The following is a 6089-nucleotide window of genomic DNA, read 5'->3' as shown; positions in this document are numbered from 1 at the left end:
GGAGAGAAGATCTTCCCGGGAAAGGAGAGATCCACTGGATCCCCCGAGAAGATCCGGAGCTCCCCAGGCTGCTGCAAGTGCCGGGGAGAGAAAGAGATGAGATCAACGGGGGAAGGGGGGGGGGGAATACCCAACCCAGCGAAAGAGGACGTTTCCTAACAGGTAGGGTTACCAAGTCCAATTCAAGAAATATCTGGGGACTTTGGGGGTGGAGCCAGGAGACACTGGGGGTGGAGCCAGGAGACACTGGGGGTGGAGCCAGGAGACATTGGGGGTGGAGCCGAGAGCAAGGTTGTGACAAGCATCTTTGAACTCCAAAGGGAGTTCTGGCCATCCCATTGAAAGGAGCTGCATTCCTTTTAAATGCCTTCCCTCCACTGGAAATAATGGATAGGGACACGTTCTTTGGGGGCTCATAGAATTGGACCCTCCGGACCAATCTTTTTGAAACTTAGAGGGTGTTTTGAGGAGAAGCACCGGATGCTATGCTGAAAATTTGGTGCCTCTGCCTCAAAACCCAGCCCCCCCCCGAACCCCACAGATCAATTTTCCATTATACCCTATGGGAATCGGTCTCCATAGGGAAGTTTCCCTCCCCGACCCCTGCTTTCTGATGACTCTGAAGTGGGGGGAGGGTCTCCAAACAGAGATCCCCTGCCCCCCATCTGGGGATTGGCAACGCTAGGAGCAAGATTGTGACAAGCATATTTGAACTCCCAAAGGAGTTTTGCCCATCACATTAAAAAGGGCTGCACTCCTTTTAAATGTCTTCCCTTCACTGGGGAGGGACGGTGGCTCAGTGTTAGAGCATCTGCTTGGGAAGCAGAAGGTCCCAGGTTCAATCCCCGGCATCTCCAAAAAAGGGTCCAGGCAAATAGGTGTGAAAAACCTCCGCTTGAGACCCTGGAGAGCCCCCTGGAGAGCTGCCAGTCTGAGAAGACAATACTGACTTTGATGGACCAGGGGTCTGATTCGGTATAAGGCAGCTTTATATGTTCAATGAAGGATAGGGGCACCTTCTTTGGGGGCTCATAGATTTGCAGGCTGCTTTGAGTTGAACCAGATGCATGCTGAAAATTTGGTGCATCTGCCTGAAAAAAACAGCTCCTCCCACCAGAGCCTCAGATACTCATGGATCAATTCTCCATTACACTCTGTGGGAATCGGTCTCCATAGGGAACAGAAGAAGAAGAATTGCAGATTTATACCCCGCCCTTCTCTCTGAATCAGAGACTCCTCTCCCCCCACAACAGACACCCTGTGCGGTGAGAGGGGCTGAGAGAGCTCTCACAGCAGCTGCCCTTTCAGGGACAACCTCTGCCAGAGCTATGGCTGACCCAAGACCATTTCAGCAGCTGCAAGTGGAGGAGTGGGGAATCAAACCGGGTTCTCCCAGATAAGAGTCCAGGCACTTAACCACTACACCAAACTGGCTCTTTTAATGGAGTGCCCAGCAGACATTTCCCTCCCTCCCCCCCCTCTTCTGGTGACCCTGAAGGGGGAGGGCCTCCAAATGGGGGGGGGAGAACCCTTCTACGAGTGCAGGGGAGGGAAAGAGATGAGATCAATGGAGGAGGGAGGGAAAAAACCCAGCCCAGCGAAAGATGGCGTTTCCTAACAGCCTGCGAGGCTGTGCATGTTTTACACGGGAGCAAGGCCTGGGGGCGTCATGGGGATTACTTTCCCAGCTGCCCTGTCCCTCTTTTTTTAGGGCCTGGCTCTGAAGCTTGAAATCAGAATTAAAATGCGTGGTGTCTTAAAGGTGCCACTGGACTCAGACTCCGGAGATCGGAGTTCAACTCCGCCCTGGCACTCAATTGCCATGCCGCTCGGAGGGCAAAGACGTCCCAGCCTCGGAAGCGAGCGGAAGACCGAAGGGGAAAAAAGGGGGCACCGCAGTTGCCACCATTTGAACAGCCATGGAGCCAAGAGGCAGCGTCAGGGAGGGTGAGGGACGGTGTGCTCCCTTCTCCCCCACACCTGTTCTCAGCCCCTGAAGGAAAAGGGGTCACAGGCAGGGGTCCTTTGGTATAAAAATAGAAGGTGGAGCTCATTAGCATATGCTGCCCCCCCACCAGCCAAAAGCGACCCGAGGCAAGAAAGGATAGCCCCAGGCTAATGAGGCCTACTTGGGCTGGCTAGAGATCCAGCCAGCCCAAGCAGACCTCGTTCGCCTGGGGCTCTCCTTGGCCGCCACCCCGTCAAAAGGCCAGCAAGCCACCTGCTGCCCAAAATCACATAAGAAGCGGAGACAGGGTGGGGTGGGCTTCTCCGGGGGTTAATGAGGGCTGCTGGGGGTGTGGCAAGGCCCCAGGGGCTGGCTGGCTGCCAACTCTCCTAAGCCAGGGATTGTTATGCAGCTGCACCTACTATTCAGTGGACAAGGTAGGTGGGGGGAGGAGGGGGAAACCTCAGAAAGGTTCAGGAGCTGTGCTCCTGTGAGCTCCTGCTGAATTCAAGGCCTGGTCATAGGACACAAAGCACCCCTTGGAGGTTGCAGAAATAGCCTCTTCCTCAGCCTACTTCTCAGCTTCACCACTTTTGTGGGAAGCGCAAGGGAGATCTGAGACAGCCAGGTTCAGACGACATCCCCAGAGCCAGAACCCTGTCGTCTGGGGTCACCTGGGGCCAGTCACTCAGCCTGGACCACCTCACAGCGTGGTTGTTGGTGAGGATGGTGTGGAGGGGGAAGTCCAGTGTGCTGGGCACTCCGTTAAGAGAGCCAGTTTGGTGTAGTGGTTAAGTGTGCGGATCTGGGAGAACCGGGTTTGATTCCCCACTCCTCCACTTGCACCTGCTGAAATGGTCTTGGGTTAGCCATAGCTCTTGTAGGAGTTGTCCTTGAAAGGGCAGCTGCTGGGAGAGCCCTCTCAGCCCCACCCACCTCACAGGGTGTCTGTTGTGGGGGAGGAAGAGAAAGGAGATTGTAAGCCGCTCTGAGTCTCTGATTCAGAGAGAAGGGTGGGGTATAAATCTGCAATTCTTCTTCTCCTTGAGATCCTCAGTGGTAGGATGAGACCCCAGGCCAACCCCCCCCCCCCACCGGCAAAGCCCACAGGCTTACCCAAAGATGCATGGCTGTGATGTGTCAGTTCAGGTTATCCTCTAGGCCTGGGGTGTCAAACTCATTTGTTATGAGGGCTGGATCTGACATAAATTAAACTTTGTTGGGCCGGGTCATTTTGGTCCATGCTGTGTGTGTAGCATAAACTTTATAATGGACACAGACAAAAACAATTAAAGGGTTTTTTTCTTAAACTTAAAACATGCTTAAACATAAGCACTCATTGATCTTAATATACAGGTGTTTTCTTTGCATTTCTCCGATGATATACAGAGAACAGGGCAAAGGAAGCTCTGGCTCTTTCCTTCCTTCCCCAGGGGACCAGGAGGGGGAGGAGCCTCATTAAACAGAAGAGATGCTTGGCACAGTAACTCTGCTGTGCGATTGAGAGAAAAATCACACACATGATTGAGAGAGCCTGGCAAAGCAAGCTCTGCCACCCCCCCTTCCTCCTCAAGGGAGGAGCCTCAGCCAATAGAAGCTTTGGTCTGTAGCTCCTGTGCGACTGAGCAAGCCTAGGAAAGCAAGCTGTGATGCAGAAGAAAGCAAGATAGACAGAAAAAGCAGCAGATGACAGCCAGTTGCTCGAGGGCCTGATGGGAGCCATCTGGGGGCCTCATTTGGCCCCCAGGCTCCATGTTTGACACCCCTGCTCTAGGCCTTGCCATCCAGCCAGCTCACAGGAAGTGACCCAAAAGCAACACGTTTGTTCCTTGTTCAAGACCCTTCGGGTTTCATCCCGAAGCAGCAAAAGAGGCACTAAGAAAGGCATTGGGTAGGCACACACATGAGGGAAGCTGGATCATCATCTAGCTCAGGGGTGTCAAACAGGTAGCTCGGGGACCGAATCAGGCCCCTGGAGGGCCCCTATCAGGCCCCCGAGCAACTGGCTCTTGTCTGCTTCCTTCAATATCTCAGCTTGATTTGCAAGGCTTGCTCAATCGCACAGCAGCTACAGAGCACAACCTCAATTTTCTCCATTGGTTGAGGCTCCTCCCCCTCCTAGTCCCCTGGGGAGGGAGGGAAAGCTCCAGAGCTTCCTTTGTCCAGTTCCCTGGATCCTATGGGAGAGATACAAAGAAAGCACCTTTAAGACAAATGTTTTAAGCGTGTTTTGTTTTAAGTTTTAAAAAAAATTTAGTCGTGTTTGTCAGTATCCTTTAAAAAGTTTATCTCTCTGCTACCTAATCTTAAATAGGTACACACAAGGTCCTTTCCCAACAAGGCCTGGCCGGACAAGGTTTCATTCATGGCAGATCCGGCCTTCATAACAGATGAGTTTGACACTCCTGATGTGGCTGAAACCAGCCTCTTAGAGCCGGTCTGTACATAAACAGAAGGGGGCTGTTATTATGCCACTTCTGGATGTTCACATAGCAATACTGGGCTACTGGTGTCATTCCTTGTGTGAACTGCACAGGCTGAGAATCCGCTGGTTCCCATTTTACCCAAGAGCCTGCTGGATCAGACCAGTGGTCTGTTCTGCTCTCTGGAGGCTACTGGATTAGAAGTCATGGCGCCATTCAACCAGGGGTGATTCTTTGCCAATTGCAATGTGACCCGTCATCTACCCATGTGAGAACACTGGCCATCAGCCATGAGTGCATGTACACTGCGATTCTGCAGGTTTCAAGCAGTTCCAAACATGAGAGCCAGTTTGGTGTAGTGGTTAAGTGTGCGGACTCTTATCTGGGAGAACCAGGTTTGATTCCCCACTCCTCCGCTTGCACCTGCTGGAATGGCCTTGGGTCAGCCATAGCTCTGGCAGAGGTTGTCCTTGAAAGGGCAGCTGCTGTGGGAGCCCTCTCCAGCCCCATCCACCTCACAGGGTGTTTGTTGTGGGGGAGGAAGGTAAAGGAGATTGTGAGCCGCTCTGAGACTCTTCGGAGTGGAGGGCGGGATATAAATCCAATATCTTCTTCAGGTGTGTATTCTTGAAGAGCCCAACTAGCTAGGTATTATCGCTGCAGAGGCGTGTTAATGCTTACTGAAATCACAGAATGAAGTAGCCAAGACTTGAGCTATGCCCTTGTCCGAGTCAGAACTATGTGCAATCAGAAATGACATGAGTTGATCCTACTTGCATATTTTGTACATTTTTTTAAAACAAAAATTTGGCCTAAACTGTCTATACACTTCCCCATCATAATGCTGCTGCCTGTAAGCAACAAGTATTTGGGGAGGGATGGTGGCTCAGTGGTAGAGCATCTGCAAGGTAAGCAGAAGGTCCCAGGTTCAATCCCCGGCGTCTCCAACTAAAAAGGATCCAGGCAAATAGGCGTGAAAAACCTCAGCTTGAGACCCTGGAGAGCCGCTGCCAGTCTGAGTAGACAGTACTGACTTTGATGGACCGAGGATCTGAATCAGTAGAAGGCAGCTTTGTATGTTCATATATATGTTGGAGAGGGATGGTGGCTCAGTGTTAGAGCATCTGCTTGGTAAGCAGAAGGTCCCACGTTCAATCCCCGGCATCAACAACTAAAAAGGGTCCAAATAGGTGTGGAAAACCTCAGCTTGAGACCCTGGAGAGCCGCTGCCAGTCTGAGCAGACAATATTGACTTTGATGGACGAAAGAGGGTCTGATTCAGTATAAGGCAGCTTCATATGTTCACTTACGGCATTCCTAAGACCACTGATTTGATCATGAAGTTGTTTCACAAGAAGCTAATCCTTTATTCTGGCTGAAGAAGCCTTCCCCTAGAGCAGTGGCGCCCAATCTTTTTGGCACCAGGGACTGGTTTCATGGAAGACAATTTTTCCACAGACCGGTGGGTGAGGTGGCACTGGGTTTTTTGCCACCCCAGACTGCCTCCCCCGCCCACACCACATCCCTGCCCCCTAAAGGGATCTTTAAATGGGGGGGGGGGAGACTAGGGCTGTTTCTGCCTCCCCCACCCATTTAAAGACCCCTGCCAATCAGCTTATCGGTGGAGGTCTATAAATGAGGGGTAGGCTAAGGTCACAGCAGTGCTGTCCCTTCTGCCGGCCCGGCCCGGGTCCCTGGTTGACGAAAGAGGAGGTGTG

Source organism: Heteronotia binoei, chromosome 2 (genome assembly GCF_032191835.1).
Source record: "Heteronotia binoei isolate CCM8104 ecotype False Entrance Well chromosome 2, APGP_CSIRO_Hbin_v1, whole genome shotgun sequence".
Taxonomy (NCBI): Eukaryota; Metazoa; Chordata; class Lepidosauria; order Squamata; family Gekkonidae; genus Heteronotia; species Heteronotia binoei.
This window is presented reverse-complemented; position numbering follows the sequence as displayed.